This window comes from Castor canadensis, chromosome 7 (assembly GCF_047511655.1).
Source record: "Castor canadensis chromosome 7, mCasCan1.hap1v2, whole genome shotgun sequence".
Classification (NCBI taxonomy): Eukaryota; Metazoa; Chordata; class Mammalia; order Rodentia; family Castoridae; genus Castor; species Castor canadensis.
In genome coordinates, this window is record NC_133392.1 from 116,177,838 (window position 1) to 116,200,613 (window position 22,776).

At 38.7% G+C, this 22,776-nt stretch overlaps 1 pseudogene; it reads right to left on the reverse strand.

Moving 5' to 3' along the window:
* Positions 1-2,283: 2,283 nt before the first annotated feature.
* LOC109676706 (mitochondrial glutathione transporter SLC25A40 pseudogene) lies at positions 2,284-3,331 on the reverse strand (annotated as a pseudogene).
* Positions 3,332-22,776: the final 19,445 nt, after the last annotated feature.

A 22,776-nucleotide genomic window follows, 5' to 3' on the forward strand; every position in this document is an offset into this window, starting at 1 on the left:
CATGAGGGTGGAATCCTCGTGATGTCATTAGTACCTTTATAAGAAACACAAAAGAGTGCTTTCTATGTCTGTCTCTTTTTCTGTCTCCTTCCATGTAAGGACACAGTGAGAAGACAGCCATCTGAAAACAAGAAAAGGACCCATACTGAGAACTGATTTGACTGGCAATCTGATCTCAGATTTTCAGCCTTCAGAACTGTGAGGGATAAATGTTTACTTCTTTTTTTTAATTTAACTTATTTTATTCATAAATAAAAATGTTCTTCAATTGCAGTGCTGGAGAGTAGAGGAGATGGAAACCTTTCTGGTATTCATAAGTAATATTACATTGACTGTTTTTTGAGAGCACAGTACTGAGATTTCTGCCTTTTCCTACCAATAAAGTGAAAGGAAGCAGAACAAAAACAAGATAAATTTACTAATGTTGAATAGCAATGTTTAAAATAAACTTTCATTTTTATATAACATAGTAACATTATGCTTTTATATGAAAACCATTTAGATAGAAACACAATGATAATTTCAAGTGAGCATAAATATTTTAATAAAGATATTAAAAAGTCACAAATACATGGTTATATAAATTCTAAATCTGAGGTAAATCAACACAGGGTAAAACACCTAAAGTTACATATAAACCCTATATCACTTGTTTCTCATCAAACATGTAAATACTTTTCTACTATAATACAAATTGTATTAATTTCCTTACCATGCCACAGATTTGTCACCAAAATACATTATGCTTCCTTTAGGAAGGAAAATGCTTCACATTTTCATACACACAAAGAATGCACTAAAGTGCTTTTTCTGAAGGGCATGGATCCTGGGAAAATCAAACAAAAATATAAAACATATATCATTTTCTTGTCCTGCCATCATTTTTTGAAACCTGGTACTAGGGATCAAACCCATGGACTCATATATATTAGGCAAGCACTCTACTTCTAAGCTATATCCCCAGCCCAATCATATCTTTATCTCATTCCTACATGAAGTAATAAGCTAACTTACTTGGTCACATACAATTTGTTGATTTTGAGACATCTTGTTTAGTTTCTTGGTTCATCACATCAACATGAGACAAGTGTAAAATCTAGGGTCATTGTGAAAATATTTTGTGACTTTTATTAGTGTATGTACTACCTCTTATCCAAAATGCTTAGGACAAGAAGTGTTTTAGGTTTCCAACTTTTTTCAATTTTGGAATATCTGTGTATACATAGTGAGGACCCAAGTCTAAACACAGAATTTATTTACCTTTCTTATATACTTTATACATACATATGTAGTCTGAAGGTAATTTTGTGCAGCATTTTTTGTCTGCCTGCATTTCATGTGCCTTTACATGAGGCCAGGTATATAGTTTTCTACTTGTGGTATCATGTTGGTGCTCTTTGGTTCAGATTAGGGAAGTTCAACCCATAATGGTTTCTTGTTAGAAAAAGTCACAGAAATGACCAAAAGAACTCCATAAACAATGATACTTAAATTACAAGTTGGCTAAAAGCCATAGGCCATTCCTGTGCCCTATTTACTTTTACTAGTCTAAATGCAATGTGGGTTTCACTACAGACCCAAGTTTGAATGAAATGAACTTTTATTAATCTGTAAAAACTCCCTTTTTTTTTACACAAACAGTAAATAAAGTTCTTTAGTCATAAAAAATGGCAAGATCTGCATCACACAAATAATTATATATTGGGTAGTGTAGATAAAATAGCCTCACCTTTAATCAGAGAAATCCTGATCCATGTGAGACCTTAAAATGGTGACAATGGTGGGGGTAGAGGTGGGGGGTGGGAAGGATAAATCTTTAATTCAAAAGAAATTAACGGGTAGTATTTAGCAAATGTGAATAATGACGGTCTCCTATTATCTACCAAAATACCAAAATATCCATGTACATGATTTAAATTAAATGTACATAAAACTTGAATTTTGTCTTTCTAGACTGTGTCATTCAGCACACAATTCAAAAAGTTCTGATGTATCTAACATACTCACAGTAAAATTAAGTTACACTGAAATGTAATATCAAATTCAAGAGATTGCTTTCAATACTAATGAGTAATTTTCTTTTCTTTACAAGAATGCTAAATAGCTTTGATTTCTTATCTTTTAAAAATCTCCAAAAATAAGAAAAAATTATTTTAAAATTAAGATTATGATTTAGAGGTAGAGTATAAATTGCTATGTAAGTATAGGGAAGTCACTATAAGAGAATAATGGTGAAAAGAATTCTTGCCTAGTTCCTTTGGCTATGGTTATTATTTCAAGTTAAAATGGCATCACTAGAGTTGCTGTCTTTGTGCATTTTGTTTCTGGAAAAACGTCTTTCCAAACTCATACGTGCTGATAATAGTGACACAAGCATGAGTGATTTTAATCAAGTAAAGAATTAGGCCTGAAAATAGTCTGGAAAACCCATTTTAACAACAATGTTCTTCATTATAACCCAGGTTGACATATGGAAAGGCATAGAAGTTTTATGACTTTCATATATCCAAAGTTGTGTCTGCTTTTGTGTCTTTACAACATCAAATGGTAAAGTTACAATAGCTGCAAAAGAACCAGACAATGCCCCTGAAGTAAAGTTGATCATAAATGTCAGTTCATATAAACCAGATTTCTCACACAACCACTTCTTTAAAATTTCATAGTTATACCAGAACATTGCTGAGAAAGGTACATCTTTAAGAACAGTTGGAACCCAGCCCTTCCAAAGGGAAATCCAACCATCTTCAGATACTTTTTTGCTGACAAATTGATGTAGTTCCTTGTAAGAAAACTTCGTGGGTTGCATCTTGGCTCTAATCAATTCTAATGGGCTTACGATAGTTACTCCACCAAATCTGGCCATAATTCTAGCAACAATTGGTATTCTGGTTTCATTTCCTCCTAATTTAGATCTCAGGAGAGCAGTTAATTGTTCATAGCATGTAAAATAAATAACTGTAGCAGGAGCTGCCATCACTAGAGCAGGAGGAAGGCCACTCCACAAGGATTTAATCCCCTCATTTCGAATGATTTTTAAAAAGGTACCCAGTGTTTCCTGGAAATTCCCTGGCTTCTTATGCTATGCTTTGTTTCCCCCATCTTCACAGACACACATATGATCCATGAGTCCATTACTACATACAAGACATTTTCCTTTGGGAAATGAGTTGTTCTGGGCTTGGAGTCAAATTTTAACAACATCTAGAGGTGTCACCATTAGTGATGTCAATATAGCTCCAGTACAAGAGGCAAGCATTTGCTGCAGAGGTGTCACTTTGATAATCTGTGGGTCCTCTGTTTCAGGATCCATATTTTTAACTAATTGAAGAAAAATCTGTAATTCCAGCACCTGAGCAACTTGAGACAGTAGGATTTAGAGTTCTGAGCCATCTGGAACTTTGAGACCCTCCCTGGTTTAACCTTTTTCCTTAATTCTATGTTCCAGTTTTTTTTACTGTTTGTAACATCAGTAGCTGAAAACCTGGGAGAGGCAGCTGGAGGGCAGGTGGTCCCAGCAAGCCTACAGGGTGAGGATGACCCCAGTGGTAGGCTGGCCGGCCTTCGGCACTAGCTGCATCCACTACCCTAGCCTACACCTAGGCACCAAAATCTTAAACCATCCTGTTTGATATTCTGTTATGGCAGCCCGGATGGACTAAGACAGTAACTACTATTAGCTCTTCGTAGATGCTCTCCACTATCCTTCTCATCTTCTGTGCCCAAGAAGTGACCAACATTGAGAGAAAATGGATGTCTTATCTTCTGGCTTCTGAATGAGTCAGCCTTATGGGCGGGGAGGGTGGGTGGGCAGGAGGCTGGAGAGAGAGAAGAAAGACAGGTAAGGGATTTGCTTCCCTTGATTCCTTTCTTTAGACCGTTGTAAGATGTCACTGACTCTGTCATGCTCTGTGGATTCTGGCAGCCATTCATTACTCTTGCCCCTGCAGATTTAGTGGTGTCAGGAGCCCCACCTATCATGAGCCCAAGAATACTGCACTTCCCCTGTGGCTTTTCCTATACCTTGCACACAACTTTGTAAATAGTCCTGTTATCCTAACTGAGTGTACCATCTGTGTTCTGCTGGTTCCCTGAGTAATTCAGATGCTCCAGGGCTTATGTCCAAAGCTCTGTCTTATTGGGTTCCATTTGCATAAACTATCAGTGGGTCAGCCTAATTTAAAGAGACAGTGCTAGTAGAGTATAGAGACAGCTGGACTTAGATGTAGTCATGCCGAGTCTTGGGTGATAATCAAAAATGGATCCCAAAGGTTAAAAAGAGATATAATATTTAACATTGTTCTTACTGTGGGCCAGGGAGTCTTTTAAATGCACTGTTTGTAAAATCCTTTAATCCTCATAACAGCACTATTCAGTAGGTACTACTGCCGATACCATTTTATAAAATGATGATCTGAGAACAGGTAGGTCCAGTAACTTGCCTAAGATCACTCAAGTAGTAAGTAGCCTCAGCTGAGATAGTCTCACACTCTATGGACTTAACTAGCAAGACTCTACTTTCTAAACATTCTTCAGTCATTTCTAGTATTGGGTTCATTCCTTCCTTGGTCTCCTTCTTACTCTGAAAATTGCAAATGGCACCCTTTGCATTGACTCTGGCCCTTTAGCATATCAACTTCCTATTTATGCCTGAGCTTTTACAGGTTCCAGGATAATTTAGGTTCATCCAAAAGTTAAACATGTAACCTAAGATTCCACAGCCAGTGAATGGTGGAGGCTGGCCTTAGCCCAACCCTTCTTAAGCTTTTCTATTCTAACTCATAAACATTGGGAGTTCCCAAAGGAAAAGGACAGTGCGTGTCTTTTCATTGCCACATTCCACTACCTAATTCATGATGGCAGCCTGTTAAATATTTGCTGATGAATTCTTTTCACATATCTTTTAAAACCCAGAGCTTATTAGAATATATGTAGGAAAACCACATGACTTTCTTTATAGTCTCTCCTTTTATTGGGCTTCATCCTAGTGGTAGCATTAGAATTGCCTTTTTGCATTGCCCAGCCCTCTTGGGTCATCTTCTTTCTTAGAGTCATGCACAGAACAGGGTTTATGCTTGTTTTGTAGCACCTTAACCTCATCTGCAAGAGCACTAGCTTTCTCAACAAGAGAAAAGGAACTTTGTGTCTACCTGGAGTATTTACTTGCTTCCTTTACCTCAAATTTGTCTGGAAGTTACATACTAATGCTGTCATTACAATAAATCGTACCTGGGTGTGAAATTCTACTTTGCCATTTAACTGTACATCAATTGCCTGACTTTTGTGTGCTTTAATTTCTTTATAAAATGGGTACAATAAGAATATTTACTTCACAAGGTTATGAAAATTCAATGAAATTATATGCATTTGTCAGTTCAGTTCTCCATGAAGCAGATGTAAATGTAGAGTTAGAGGTGCAAGAAAATTATTGTGGAAAGCACCTGTGAAAAATCAAGGGGAAAGGATTCAGGAGTCATCAGGGGAAACCTACAAACTGTCAGGCATGGCTATAATCGCCCACTGAAGATTTCTGCATTGGTCAGAGATGGCCAGGCTCTAATATATCCACTGTGTACTGTCTTTGCTTGGAACTGCCTAAAAGTGCTATACTTGCACAGATGCCACAGGATGTAAAGTCTATAGAACAGTGTCTGCCTCCATAAAATATTTTTAAAAATGTTAGTTACTGACATCATTAATTTTTTTAATTAGGAGGCCAGCAAATGGAAACGAGTGTTATTATGCCTTATACATACAGTTAGCTGTATGTCTGCCAGTATCAAAAAGAAATTATTCACTGGACACTTGTTAAAAAGGACAAGACAGATCTTATTTGAGCTACTGTAATAGGGGAGAGAGGCTTCATTGTAGAACTGGGCTCAACTCTGAATCCAGCAAAAACAGCTGGAGATTTGTAACCAATGAACAGAGAGAGGGGTCAGTGGATAGAAATTTACTGAGAGGAACTTAATTGAACAAAAAGAATTGGGGAGCTCTTGCTAAGCTGACTTAACAGAATTCCTGCTGAAGGCAGGCCAAGGATTTAGCTATCAAGGGAAGGTATGAGGACCTTGATCATATATCAAGGGTGGGGGGGGGGTCTCACTAAACTGACATACAAGAATTCTTGCTATAACTGGGGTAGGCAAACCAAAGACATAGCCCAAGTTTGAGGCCTAATCAAGGAGAGGACTCAGAGGAGCATGATTAAAATTTGCTCAAGGATGGAGAATTTGTCATCTATTGCCTCTCCTAGATGATGCCTCAGCAGGAGTCATGCTCTCTTGCCCAGTGCCTGATGTATAATAGGGTTCAGGAAAATTTCATGGAATGACCATATGGTTAAATATCAGGGTATGAATTTTAGTAAGGGTTGGAATTACTAAACTGAACCTGATGGTCAGGATGAGCACCTGTTGTACGTGATTGATACCTGTAGTGTGTCTCCTGAGCTCTCTAAAATTGCATCAAGGAGGGTCTCAATGGGCTGAATTTAGGGCTGAACAGCTGTGCAGACTATGTCCATAGGGCCCTGGAAGCTATAGGTGTTTGGATAGAGGCATCTGGAAATGGCACATTGTATATAATATGCTCCAAGGAGCTTTAGGCAAAGGCACTGTTCAGTCAAGAGAAGGCCAGAGTTCTAATTTTCAAAATCTTGGTTCTCAGAAATTGGATGCCAAACTCTTAATCCAAGCTCCGTGTTATATTTGATCCATCTCGTCATGGGGGGAACAGGTACGTTATTTTTAATATTGAGGTACTGGAAATACTTAAACAAGATCTGCACAGGAATTACCAAGATCCATATTTCTCCAGCTGTCTGCCAATTCAACAGCTTGCTATTTTATTAGTCTACAGGGTAAGCACTCTCTCTCCCCACTTTTGCTGAGCTGGTAACTTTGAAGTACATTCCGGCAGTTCCAGGTCTGTCCATCTGCATGCAGATCTCTGCAGATGTTTGGGGCATTCATTAAGGCAGTCATTGGTACATGTGGATGAAGTATAGGGTCTTCATTGTCATTGGGAAAGAAGCCCAATGCAGAGTCATGTTCACTTCATTACAAGATTAACATATGAACCTGCCTATAATAGGAGGTTGAAAGGGACAGGAGAGAGAGTTGGGCTTGGAACTGGAAGACCTGGATTTGAAGATAGGCTATAGATTTTAGTGGCTGTGTAACCTGGGACAAGTTACCAGACCTATTGAACTTTAGATCCTTCATTTATAAAAACCAAGGAGGGGTTGGGAGTAATGCTTATCACTACTCATCACCCCCTTCCAAGTTGCCTAAAAAACAATTAGCTCCATATCAAAGCACAAATATAAAGCATTTGTTGTGATATAATTAGGAAGGGTGATATGCTAAATGTCAAACATTTCAGGTCCCCCATAGTGAAACTTCTTTAATCCATTGCTTGAGACATTAGGGTCATTCCACAATCTCACCCTAGGTAGGAACCACACTGTAAGACTGATCATGTATGGAGCATTTCTCTACTGTGTGCCTTATAAAACATTGTCTCAAATCTTTATAATACCCTGCAAGGAAACGATGTCATCTGCATATTATAGCTAAGAAAATTAATGCTCAAGAGGCACGAAGGCTAAACGTTTTTCTATTTTCATCCTTCTTTCTTCTTCAGATTGCACACTGCATGGCAATTATTCATTCACTCACCTGACTTCAAGAACCTCATGTTCTTGAGGATGTCTTGAAGACATCCTCAGGCAGATGAGTAGTGAGATGCACAGACTGGAGAAGAGAATCTGTTAGTAAGCTGGAAACCCACTGCCATAGATGCAGGTGGCTCCCAGTTTGGCCAAGAACAATGGGCACAGCAAGGACAACATCTGTCCACCCAGCTCAAAGTGTCCTTCATTATCAACTGGATTCTTAGAAGGGAAAATGTTGTGACACTCTAACACATGATGAAATGTCAAGGATTTAAAGTGTACCATTTTCTTACATTTTATCATCCTCCTCCAAACTTCACCTTGCCCCATCTAGTCATCCTTTTTCCTCCCACAGAGGACTGTTGCTGTTGAATTAGCCTAATCAAACCCAGCTTGTTTTGCTCCGAAAGGATCCTGGAGGAACCACAGGGCTCTGGTGATGCTCATTATTTCTCCAGGAGACTCAGAGACCTCCAGTAATGAGGGCTCACAGGCACCTCTCTCCTTCTGTCAAGGAACCTGCTCCTCCCTTCCCACCCTGTCACCCACACAGGCGAGCCCTGACCAGTGTGCGGGTGCCCCAGGAGGGCTCTTTCTTTCTTCTACAGGGAGAGTACTGCAGTAGGGGTGCTCCTGTCACATATCCGCCCACCAAGAGGTGACTGGGAATTGGAGAGACCTTCATTATGAAGCTTTCCCTGCCTGTCAGCTCTACCTCCAGGACATCTCAGACTCAGCCTCATAATGAGCTTTCAGTGAGTCTTATTCAAGGCTTGCTTTGTACATTGGTGATTTTGAGCTGTTTTCTTTAGCCAAACCAGTTTTAGTTTACTAGTCTACAATTAAATGTTCCAGGAACAGAGAGGCTTGAGGAATGGGTTGACCTACTTGAAAGAACTTTTTCGGTAATTATGATGACTTGATCAGTTTTGAAAGAGGAATGTTTTAAATATTCATATGCTTTGATCCAATAACTTTATTTCTTGGTATGTATTGTAAGGAAAAACTCCAATATAAAGTGCTTTACACAGAGAGATACTTGTCATGAAATTATTTATAAGTGTAATGATGGCTAATAATAAACAAGACAGTGTCCAAATCTTATGCAACAGTGTGGAAAAAATTATGCTATCGTAATGCATAGGGAAAAATAGAGATCTCGGTATTTTATTACAGCACAATCATCCCAGTGAAAATAAACAAAATAAAAAGAGTACAAAAAAGAATTTTATGTCATAATGTTAATGGTGGTTGTCTTAAAGGTGCTAGGATTATAGGACATTTTTTCTTTTTTTGACTTACCTGTATTCTTATGTTAAGCAGACATTTCAGTTTAAAGAATGCCTATTTTTCAATGTTACATAAGGATATGTGTGTCCAAAATTGAGTAAGTACTATCTTTACAAGTGAGTAAGTATATGTGTGTAAAAATAGACTGGCAGGGAATGCAGAAATGTTCATTGTTATGGTGATAAAGAGGCAGCGAGTTCCAGTCTGACTGTACATGAGAATCCTGGGAGCAAGTGAGAAACAAGGGAGTCTAGGCTTCACCCTCAGAGGTCAGAAAATCAGGTGGGTGCTGACATCTCTAATTTTGACAAGTTTCTAACAATTCTGATATTTATAGAGCAGCATTGGACAGCCACTGTCATTTGGGGACTTGGAGATTTTTTTTCTATATCATAAATGCCTTGTACTGTTGCCAAATTATTTTTACAATTAGAAAATGCAAAAGCACATTTAAATCTAAGTGTTCAGCAATATGGAAATGGCCTCCTTCCAATTTTGTACTCTGCTATTGTCTTTTAGCATTAAGGATTTCTTCCCTCCCCCCATCACCATTGCTTTTGTGATTACATATTATCCTACTTTGTGAATGTACTATAATTCATTAACCATTCCTCTGCTTCCAAGAAGTGTCACGGGAGGATGGCTGAAGAAATTAGGAATTTTGGTTTTAAGTACAAAGATATCTAAAAATAGACAGTGTACATCTAGGGGAATAAATTTGTTTCCCGTGGTCCCAGCAGGTGAAACCATGACCAGTGAATGGAAATTACCATTAGACAAATGATGGCTTTCAGAGCTAGACTTGCCACACTTTTGGCCAAGAGGTTTTAAACTGCCTGAGTATCAGATATTTCAGATTATTTCTGACAGCTTGAGGGTCTTTCCAGACCTTATATGTCTTGAAATCGTGATTTTCTCCCCTTCACACTTACCAAGAATTCATTGCTTCTTACTGTGGGCAAGCCTATTTGCAAGGCTAATATAATCAAAATTTTACTAAACTGATTGTGGTTTATTCCAAACAGTGCCTAATTCAAAGCAACTGCTCATCCCCAGCTGAGTTGGGTCCTATTGTTCTGAGGTAAAAATAAATAAATAAATAAACCAACGCAATATATGAAAATCCAAACATAAGCAAATAAATTAGGGGGATAATTATTTGTAGAACAAAAGGATTCCCCACAGGGCTCCTTTAAATTGTGAGCTCTCCAACAGCATTTACAGTGTAATTAAATTAACGAAAATGTGGTTAACACCCAACTCTCTGTAGCTTCTAAGACCTTGCCTTGTCTCCTCTTCTGAGTTAAATTGATCCCACCTGAAGGCTCAGTCCCACCCTGGGATTTGGACATGGTGTGTCTCTCATGAGGAGTGATGCAGGATTTCATCCCTGAGTGTGTGGTGTCTTGTCACCATACTCTGGTTTGGAAATCACCTTTTATCTTTCAGTCCTGATGACTAGGCTGTTATGTTGGCCTCTGGGGAACCTCTGTTCTTGTCTTGCTACTTTGTTTAGGATCAGGCTTGGTTTTGTTCTTATCTGTGCTCCTCTTCACAGACTACACTTGTATCTGTCAGGATCTGAGCAGGACCATCAGTAAATGGGAGTGTAATAGGATGACACTCAGTGTTGGGAGAACTGTGAAGCTAAGTGGGGTCAGGTAAGGTACCCCAAAGTAGCAGGAAGCAGCTACCATACTCAGGCTGGGCTGATGGAGGGTAGAGGAAATGTTACTCCAAGAGCCTAGAAGCAGGGCCATCCAGCTGGAACTGGACCTCCAGGATGGAGGCTTCCTGGAAGGAGGTGAAACCACAGAGTCAGAGGGGTCAGATGAAGCTGAAGTCCTGGGAGAGATGGAGTCAATCTCCAGCCTGAATGTCTCTCTTTGGCTGAATCTAGCTGAAATCTAGCAAGGAATCCTTGAACATACAATTTGCAGGGCTCAGAGCACCCAGAAGAAAAAAAAGAGCAGAATAGAGGGAAGGTGAGGAGCAGATTTGGACGCAGAGACAATATGCAATATGCTTGGCACAACACCTAGAAACTGAAATTGCTAAGATAGGGATTCTAATTCTGAACTGAGTAATGCCAAAGCCCTGAAGGGCCAGAATAAAAGCAATATATATTTTTTTAAGTAATGAAAATAGCAACTAATATTTATTCATTACTTACTGTAGTTATTTTCTGTTTCAAGCACCCTCTGTAGGCAAATGTAATTCATGCTCACAGCAGCTCTATGAAGTACTTTCTGTTATCATCATGTCCCTCTGCAGATGAAGAAATGGAGACTCAGAGAAGGCAATTTTGTCCTGGACGACGCAGTAGACAATGGTTAAACCAGTATTTGAACACTGGCAGATGGGTTTAGGAGCACCTATGATTAACCTTTCTATCTGATCTTCAGTATGAAGTTCTAAGTCCTTTCCTAATAGCTACTTGGTTTTGCAAAATTCTTAATTGTTAACTTCCTTGCCTTGGAAATATGAATGACATACCTATTTCACAGAACAGTTTTGAGATTAGATAAATGCATGTAGACCGTAAGCACAATGCCTGGCACATAGAAGATTTGAAAATATATTGGAATTTTTTAAAGTATAATTGACTTTCCCTACCTTGGAAAGGGAAATTACATAAGCACTCCTCTACCCATCCCTCCTCTCTCTCAAGGTCTGGAGCAGCCTCAGTTAGGGATTATAGCCACCATCTAGTGTCCTTCATTGACATTTCATGGCCATTCTAGTGTAGACAACATTCTTTAGTAAATGGCTTTTTTGGGGACTATAATGGAAATGCATTCATCTCTTGTTATGGCTATGTCTTAATGCAGTGTTTACAATGAGAGGGATTAATTTTGTGACATTTTAAATGCTGTATGTACTCATCAAAAACCTAAGTATGCACCAAGTTCAAAATTTTGCCTTAGCTGTGTCTGGTGGCAGATGTCTGTAATTCTAGCACTAAGAAGGTAGAGGCAGGAAGAGCAGGAGTTTGAGGCTAGCCTGGGCTACATAGTGAAAGCCTGTCTCAAAAAACCAAAACAAAAAACTAAAACTAAAAATAAAAACAAATAAACAAACAAAAAAAACCCCCCAATACCCATGCCTTAGTTTCAGGGGAACTAAATTTCATCATGCCAGTGTCTCTCATTTCTTAATCCTTAAGATACAGTTTCCTGAACAAAAAATGGGAGAGCAAACTTTTCCTTGTTCAGCTCTCAACCTGATGGTGAGAATTAAGTGAACTCATAGAAGAAAAAAATAGTAATAGTAACAGGACGCAGATTTGGCTTATAATGTGCCAAGTATCCCCTGAATTCCTAACACACCCCTATTGTAGTAGATGCTTTCTTTAACCTCATTTTACATGTGAGGATCTGGGGCAGAGTTGGATTAATTTTTCCTCTTATTTATTTATTTTTTTTGCCTAAGGGTTCAATCTAGTAAGTGGCACAGTCAGAATTGGAACTCAAAGCAATCAGGGTCCAGAGTCACACAGAGGTAAAAGTTCCTTTGGGCCTCAGTTTCCTTGTGTAGGATCTTTCCACTTTTTCATCAACAGATAACGCAGGTCTCAATGCCATAGAGAGTTGGGAGAAGAAATGTCTGTACAGTAACCCTGAAGTCTCATGGATCCTGACTTCTTGCCAGAGGCCAAAGTAAATGTGGTTCAAACCTATCAGCTTTTAAGGCCTGTGTGAATTTGGTTCCCCCAGAACTTCTGTGAGTTCTTGACTGATTTCGTGATGCCCCCACAACTCTGCTGTTAGTCTTGAAACTAGCATATATCAACTGGCGCTCAAAAACTCCACCGAGTAGACTTCCAAAGGCAATCCAGTTGTTCCTAGCTCAGCAGATTTGTAGATTTGCTGAAAAATTTTGAGCCGTGAGGTGGAGTCACATTATGGAGAATGAGACCTGTGTCATGACCACTAATAGCGCATACTCCACCTTTGTGCAAATTAGAAAAGACTTTTATCCTATCCCCATCTTCAGGATAAGTTAGAAAGAATATCCACTCTGTGAAGACATATAAGGAAATGCTGCCTCTTCTTTGCTAACATAGGGTCATAGCAAAACCACAGCTGTACAGCAGAGTGCAATGGGTTGAGTTTTAGCTCATTCTTGCCTGTTGACTACCCTCCCCACTTCAGGGCACGGTGTACAGACTGCATGCATTAGCCCTGCCTCTGCCACCTTGGGGATCCCTGCCTAATTCTTTGCTTTCTCTCCTTGCCAGTTCTCTTAGAGTGATCCAAATACCTTTTTCTAACAACTGAGCTTCTACACTCAATTAGACCATTGGAAAACATGTCCTAAGACTCCTCTTCCTTCTCTGCAGTGCCTACTGCTAACTACCTTTATCCTAAGTCATCAGAGCAGTCTAACCTAGTCTCGTTGGCTCAGTAAATCTTATTTCTAAGTGGCCCTTTCCACCAGCAACCCCATGGAGCTGAGTCATAAGTGATGTAGGATGCAGGGGAGAGGCAGAAAGGCTTCTATCTTATTCTTGAGCCTAGGGGCTCATGCCCTTCTCTCCTGCAGAGAGCTGCTTGTCTCTGCCTCCAGGACATGTGTGGCTTGACAGGCCCCTACTGTTTGGCAGATGAAGGCAGTCCTAGGAAGTCTAGTGCATCATCATCAGTCTTTGGTAAGCAAGGAGACAAATGCACCATTCCTAGAAATTCTAAGCAGAAGTGTTTAATCCTCCCGCAGTTATTATGCTCATCCATTTCTTGCTCTGGCCCCTGAGAAGTCTCAGCAGGTATGTAAGATGCCATGTACAGTATCTTCAGGGTACACAGGTTTGGGCAGTACTGTGCTACCACAGTATCACAGATAAAAGGCAACTAAACCAGTGGTCCACAAAGGTTGTGACTCTGTGTCTATATAAGTAAGACATTTTTGAGAAAGCACCCCTATATGTATTATGCATAAAGGAGGACCCTGATTTAAAATGGTTCGACATGATTTTTTTGACTATGATAGTGCAGTAGAAAGTGTACCTACAGTTTTGAATTTTGATCTTCTTCAGCTAGCAATATGTGGTTATGATAGCCTCTTATAATGCTGGGCAGCAATGAGCCACAGCTCCCAGTGAGCCATTCAATCACAATGGTAAGCAACCAGTACTCCACAGGGTACTGTGTGGGTAAATTAGGATGTTTAGTAGTTTAGGTGTATTAAATGCATTTTTGACTTAGAATATTTTTCAACTTATGAGGGGTTTACCTGGGTGTACCTGACTGTAATTGAGAAGCAACTGTATTTACTCATTGCATACTCTTTCCTCTGTACTTATGCTTGTATGCCATAAATATATGAAAATGAAAGAGAAACCATTTATTAAAATAAATAAGAGCAGGTTGGATGTAGTTGCATATACTGTAGTCCCAGCTACTTGGAGTTAGAGGCAGGAGTATTGTAAGTTTGAGGCCAACCCTGGCAAAGTTAGTGAGACCCTAATTTCAGGCAAGCAAGCAAGCAAACAAACAAACAGAAAATATAAACAAAACATGAGCATGGTTCGTGTGAAAGAGCAGTTGCCTAGCATGTGCAAGTCCCTGGTTTCAATCTCCAGCACTTCAAAATAAACAAACACAAATAAATAAAATATGAGTAGAAGTTCTAATATATTCTTCCCACACTCCTATTGGTCAGCTTGCCACTGAAGGAAATCACAACATCTCCTTGCTTGAGACTATCCTTTGGGCTAAGTCACATCTGAGTTTTAACCTTGGTTTTGGCTAAGGGATGTGATCTCTTGTTCCTTAGTTGCTCATCTGTAAAATGGGTGTGTTACTGTGAACCAGACCTGGTGTTGGGTGCTATAGATTTAGAGGGAGGATCCAGGTACCTTTGTTCTACAGATAGAATTTCCCCAAATCTGTAAATGACTACCTTTAGATGACTTTGGCTGCTGAATGAAAATGCTAATTCTTGAGCCTCACTCTAGATGTAAAATCAGAACCTCTTGGCATGGAATAAGTAGGTCTGTGTTTGACATGTTTCCTAGTAATTCTTAAGTACATTAAAGGGAGAGGTAATCAGATTGGTAAATATATGTGGTAATATAGTGACATGTAAAGTACTAGGAGGGTCTACAAAGAGGATAAACACTGACTAATCTGGGAGCCCAGAGGAACGGCATTGACTCCAGATCAGGTAACTTCCTGGAGAAAGTGATGTGAGGCATTGCTCTTGTCTATTCCAGGCCTGTCTTGCTCTCACAGTCAGACTGGTTTGGGCCATAACCCCCATCAGAGCATTTATTGGGTTCACACTTAGGCCTCTGATTTTTCCCTCTCTTTCCAATTTCTCCATCATGTGTTCAGTGACAAGTTACATGTGGACCTGCAGAATACTTGCCCCACCAGCTGCTGCAGACTTGGGTGGTGGCAGAGCTGCTAAAGAGGTACACTGCTGTTCTGCTGCAAACATTAGGCTACAATAAAGAGTTTAGTGTTAATAACTTTTTTATTCCCTATCTCATTCCAAAACAGAATTTGAAGTGTCTTCAAGAGATATGGGTTCATTTATCCATTTACTCATTGTGTTCTCTCTTTCACTTTGGTGTTTATACAGTGCTTCTATGGTTTCCTTTATTTCTTCTTTTGCTTTTTCAAATTCTCTATTTTTATTGTCTTGGAATTTCTTGAGTGTCTCCTGTACATTTTGGTTGACCCTATCCAGTATCATCTCTATAAAATTCTCATTGAGTACTTGTAGTATGTCTTCTTTTAAATTATTCTTCTGGGCTTCATTGGGTCCTTTGGCATAGTTTATCTTCATTTTGTTGGAGTCTGGATCTGAGTTTCTGTTCTCTTCATTCCCCTCTGGTTCCTGTACTAATTTTTTGCTGTGGGGAAACTGGTTTCCTTGTTTTTTCTGTCTTCCTGTCATTGTCCTTGGTGTTGTTACTGTCCCTGTACTGTGTGTAATTAAGTATTTTCTAGCTTGTAATAATAACAATGGTAATATTGAGAATGGAAGAGTGAGCTGAGATGGAAAGCAAGAAGTTAAAGAAAAGGGGAAAACAAATATACAGACAAGAGAGAGAAAGCAGAACAAGGTATCAGACAAGAGAGTTTCAAAGGTATAAACAGGGAGTGTTAGACAACAATAAAGAAGAAAACAGCCAGGATATGGAAAACCTCAGAAAAAAGAACAAAACAGAACTGCAAAACAAAACGGAAGGCCAATCCAGCAGAATAGAACAAACAGAAGACAGAATCTCAGAACTTGAAGATGAAATGGTAATTAAAGGAAAAACTGAAGAACTATTAATTAAACAACTCAAGACCTGTGAAAAGAAAATGCAAGAACTCACTGACTCCATCAAAAGACCAAAGTTGAGAATCATGGGCATCGAAGAAGGAGAAGAGGTGCAAGCGAAGGGAATGTGTAATATATTCAACAAAATAATAACGGAAAATTTCCCAAATCTAGAGAAAGATATTCCCATACAAATGCAAGAGGCCTCCAGGACACCAACAGACCAGATCAAAATAGAACTACTCCACGACATATCATCATTAAAACAACAAGTTCAGAAACTAAGGAAAGAATATTGAAGGCTGTAAGAGAGAAAAAACAAGTAACATACAAAGGTAAACCCATCAAAATAACAGCAGACTTCTCAACAGAAACATTAAAAGCAAGAAGAGCGTGGGGTGAGATCTTCCGGGCATTGAATGAAAATAACTTCAACCCCAGGATACTCTACCCAGCAAAGCTATCATTCAAAATAGATGGAGCAATAAAAGTCTTCCATGATAAGCAGAAACTAAAACAATACGTGACCACAAAGCCACCATTACAAAAGATTCTGCAAGGGATCCTGCACACAGAAAGTGACACCCAACTTAACCATGAAAAGGCAGGCAGCACCAAACCACAGGATAAGAAAAAGCAAGACAGTAGAGAGTAACATCAAGTTAGGTACACACAATCAAACCTTCAAACAACTAAGATAACTAAATGGCAGGAATCACCACATACCTATCAGTACTAACACTTAATGTTAATGGACTTAATTCACCCATCAAAAGACACCGTTTGACAAAATGGATTAAAAAAGAAGATCCAACAATTTGTTGCTTACAGGAGACTCATCTCACCGACAGAAATAAGCATATGCTTAGGATGAAAGGCTGGAAGAAGATTTACCAAGCCAATGGCCCCCGAAAACAAGCAGGAGTAGCAATACTTATCTCTGACAAAGTAGACTTCAAACCTACATTGATCAAACGAGATAAAGAAGGACATTCCATACTAATAAAAGGGGAAATAGACCAAAAGGAAATAATAATCATCAATCTGTACGCACCCAATGTCAACGCACCCAATTTCATCAAACATACCCTGAAAGACCTAAAAGCATATATAAACGCCAACACAGTGGTTGTGGGAGACTTTAACACTCCATTATCATCAATAGATAGGTCATCCAAACAAAAACTCAATAAAGAAATCCAAGATCTAAAATATGCAATAGATCAAGTGGACCTAGTAGATGTCTACAGAACATTTCATCCAACTTCTACACAATATACATTCTTCTCAGCAGCCCATGGAACCTTCTCCAAAATAGATCATATCCTAGGGCACAAAGCAAGCCTCAGCAAATATAAGAAAATAGAAATAATACCATGCATACTATCTGACCACAGTGCAGTAAAAGTAGAACTCAACAACAAAAGTAAAGACAAAAAACATGCAAACAGCTGGAAACTAAATAACTCATTACTTAATGAAGAATGGATCATCGATGCAATAAAAGAGGAAATTAAAAAGTTCCTAGAAGTCAATGAAAATGAAAACACAACCTACCGGAACCTATGGGACACAGCTAAGGCAGTCTTGAGAGGAAAGTTTATAGCCATGAGTGCATATATTAAAAAGATTGAAAGATCCCAAATCAATGACCTAATGATACATCTCAAACTCCTAGAAAAACAAGAACAAGCCAATCCCAAAACAAATAGAAGGAGAGAAATAATAAAAATAAGAGCTGAAATCAACGAAATAGAAACCAAAAAAACCATACAAAGAATTAATGAAACAAAAAGTTGGTTCTTTGAAAAAATAAACAAGATCGATAGACCTCTGGCAAACCTGACTAAAATGAGGAGAGAAAAAACCCAAATTAGTAGAATCAGGAATGCAAAAGGGGAGATAACAACAAACACCATGGAAGTCCAGGAAATCATCAGAGACTACTTTGAGAACCTATATTCAAATAAATTTGAAAATCTAAAAGAAATGGACAGATTTCTAGATACATATGATCATCCAAAACTGAACCAAGAGGAAATTAATCACCTGAATAGACCTATAACACAAAACGAAATTGAAGCAGCATTCAAGAGTCTCCCCAAAAAGAAAAGTCCAGGACCTGATGGATTCTCTGCTGAATTCTATCAGACCTTTAAAGAAGAACTGATACCAACCCTCCTTAAACTGTTCCATGAAATAGAAAGGGAAGGAAAACTGCCAAACACATTTTATGAAGCCAGTATTACACTTATCCCAAAACCAGGCAAAGACACCTCCAAAAAGGAGAACTATAGGCCAATCTCCTTAATGAACACTGATGCAAAAATCCTCAACAAAATAATGGCAAATCGAATTCAGCAACACATCAAAAAGATTATTCACCACGACCAGGTAGGCTTCATCCCAGGGATGCAGGGGTGGTTCAACATACGAAAATCAATAAACGTAATAAACCACATTAACAGAAGCAAAGACAAAAACCACTTGATCATCTCAATAGATGCAGAAAAAGCCTTTGATAAGATCCAACATCATTTCATGATAAAAGCTCTAAGAAAACTAGGAATAGAAGGAAAGTTCCTCAACATTATAAAAGCTATATATGACAAACCTACAGCCAGCATTATACTTAACGGAGAAAAATTAAAACCATTCCCTCTAAAATCAGGAACCAGACAAGGATGCCCACTATCTCCACTCCTATTCAACATAGTACTGGAATTCCTAGCCAGAGCAATTAGGCAAGAAGAAGGAATAAAAGGAATACAAATAGGTAAAGAAACTGTCAAAATATCCCTATTTGCAGACGACATGATCCTATACCTTAAAGACCCAAAAAACTCTACTCAGAAGCTTCTAGACATCATCTATAGCTATAGCAAGGTAGCAGGATATAAAATCAACATAGAAAAATCATTAGCATTTCTATACACTAACAATGAGCAAACGGAAAAAGAATATATGAAAACAATTCCATTTACAATAGCCTCAAAAAAAATCAAATACCTAGGTGTAAACCTAACAAAAGATGTGAAAGACCTCTACAAGGAAAACTATACACTTCTGAAGAAAGAGATTGAGGAAGACTATAGAAAGTGGAGAGATCTCCCATGCTCATGGATTGGTAGAATCAACATAGTAAAAATGTTGATACTCCCCAAAGTAATCTACATGTTTAATGCAATTCCCATCAAAATTCCAATGACATTCATTAAAGAGATTGAAAAATCTACTGTGAAATTTATATGGAAACACAAGAGGCCACGAATAGCCAAGGCAATACTCAGTCAAAAGAACAATGCAGGAGGTATCACAATACCTGACTTCAAACTATATTACAAAGCAATAACAATAAATCAGCATGGTACTGGCACAAAAACAGACATGTAGACCAGTGGAACAGAATAGAGGACCCAGATATGAAGCCACACAACTATAACCAACTTATCTTTGACAAAGGAGCTAAAAATATATGATAGAGAAATAGCAGCCTCTTCAACAAAAACTGCTGGGAAAACTGGTTAGCAGTCTGCAAAAAACTGAAACTAGATCCATGTATATCACCCTATACCAAGATTAACTCAAAATGGATCAAGGATCTTAATATCAGACCCCAAACTCTTAAGTTGATACAAGAAAGAATAGGAAATACTCTGGAGTTAGTAAGCATAGGTAAGAACTTTCTCAATGAAACCCCAGCAGCACAGCAACTAAGAGATAGCATAGATAAATGGGACCTCATAAAACTAAAAAGCTTCTGCTCAACAAAAGAAATGGTCTCTAAACTGAAGAGAACACCCACAGAGTGGGAGAAAATATTTGCCAGCTACACATCAGACAAATGACTGATAACCAGAATATACAGGGAACTTAAAAAACTAAATTCTCCCAAAACTAATGAACCAATAAAGAAATGGGCATGTGAACTAAACAGAACTTTCTCAAAAGAAGAAATTCAAATGGCCAGAAAACACATGAAAAAATGCTCACCATCTCTAGCAATAAAGGAAATGCAAATTAAAACCACACTAAGATTCCACCTCACCCCTGTTAGAATAGCCATCATCAGCAACATCACCAACAACAGGTGTTGGCGAGGATGCGGGGAAAAAGGAACCCTCTTACACTGTTGGTGGGAATGTAGACTAGTACAACCACTCTGGAAAAAAATTTGGAGGCTACTTAAAAAGCTGGACATCGATCTACCATTTGATCCAGCAATACCACTCTTGGGGATATACCCAAAAGACTGTTACTCCAGAGGCACCTGCACATCCATGTTTATTGCAGCACTATTCACAATAGCCAAGTTATGGAAACAGCCAAGATGCCCCAGCACTGACGAATGGATTAAGAAAATGTGGTATCTATACACAATGGAATTTTATGCAGCCATGAAGAAGAACGAAATGTTATCATTCGCTGGTAAATGGATGGAATTGGAGAACATCATTCTGAGTGAGGTTAGCCTGGCCCAAAAGACCAAAAATCGTATGTTCTCCCTCATATGTGGACATTAGATCAAGGGCAAACACAACAAGGGGATTGGACTATGAGCACATGATAAAAGCGAGAGCACATAAGGGAGGGGTGAGGATAGGTAAGACACCTAAAAAACTAGCTAGCATTTGTTGCCCTTAATGCAGAGAAACTAAAGCAGATACCTTAAAGCAACTGAGGCCAATAGGAAAAGGGGACCAGGAACTAGAGAAAAGGTTAGATCAAAAAGAATTAACCTAGAAGGTAACACCCACGCACAGGAAATCAATGTGAGTCAATGCCCTGTATAGCTATCCTTATCTCAACCAGCAAAACCCCTTGTTCCTTCCTATTATTGCTTATACTCTCTCTACAACAAAATTAGAGATAAGGGCAAAATAGTTTCTGCTGGGTATTGAGGGGGGGGGAGTGGGAGGGGGTGGAGTGGGTGGTAAGGGAGGGGGTGGGGGCAGGGGGGAGAAATGAACCAAGCCTTGTATGCACATATGAATAATAAAAGAAAAATGAAAAAAAAAAGAGATATGGGTAATACAGGTTAAATATAAATAAGCAAGAGAACAATAATAATAAGAGTATCTGCATTCATCTATTCATTGCATACATGCATAATAAGTCTACCTTCTTCATGGATTTATTACATGTGATTTTGACCAAGCATGGTTTAAAAAAATTCCTACATGCACATTATGCAACTCAGTTGATGTAGAGTCTCTCAGTCAGCCTTGTGTTATCATTAGTTGTGTTGAAATTCTATGCATCCTTAGCATTTGTGTTTTTCTTTCAATGACAGTCTCGGTCTCCTTGGAACCATATACCTAGAGATACCAAGGGTCTATTATAATATGAAGACAGTGGTAGAGATCAAACCCAGGGCCTCACATATCCTAGGCAAGTGCTCTCTCACTGAGCTATATAACTCCAGCCCCAGTAAACAAGCTATTTAAATATGGTCCTGTACAACTGCTATATATGGCCATGAATTTGACTATAAGCTTTTCATTCTTAGAGCTGTCATAAAGATACAAAGTGTCTAATGTGTGAAGGAATGAATGTTATTCTTAACACACTTGTAGTAATTAATATTCACTATAATTATTTTTAATGCATCTGTAATATTTATTTAGCTCTAATATTTTTCTTGAAGGCACTGTTAGGGACATCTGGTCTACCTGACAATGGAGGACCCTTCCCAAAGAGATGGACCATTTTCCCGATTGCCTATTACAGCAACATTCCTTCTCAGCTCTGCATGCTCCCCAACCCTCACATCCAACCACAGCTGAATATTTCTAAATAATGAGGCACATGCCCAGTCCTAAAACTGTGTTCAATATGCTTTGACTTTCTCAAACATCTTCCTTGTGAAGTCATAACCTTTATTCAAGAGCTAATTTTTATCTTACTTTGTCAGGAATCCTTTTCTAACCCAAACCAATCAGATTTCTCTCTTCTCACCATACTTTTCACTATGACATTTATAATAATACACCTTGAGCTGGAGCAAATACGAACATATCTATTAGTCATGTCTGTCTCATTGCTTCTATTTCTTATGACTCCTGAGCCCAAAGAGAAGTGGAGCAAAAGCCACTTGGAACCAAAGGTAGGATTATAGTGAGAGCTCTCCACTGAGCATTCATCCTGCACCAGGCATTGTGCTGTTGGGTTGGGGAAGTACTGACATGAACATTTCCTAGTTATTGCCCTCCAGGTACCATGACAGCCCACTGGACCATGAGCTCTTCAAGGACAGAGGATATTTTTACTTATCATTGCACTTATAGGGTCTGATGTTCACTTGAATTTAAAGTAACCTATACAAATTACACATATTGATAGATCACTTAAAATATTCATCTTATCTTCCATTTCTTCTACTAAATTACATATGTTCTCACTGAATTCTCACAACAACTCTGGGATCTATTTCACAGATAAAGAAGCTAAGCTGCTCACTTTTTTCATCCTATTAAAGTTTAATTTCCTCAAGTGAAAAACTGGTTAAATACTACTTACCTTGCAAGGTTGTTGAC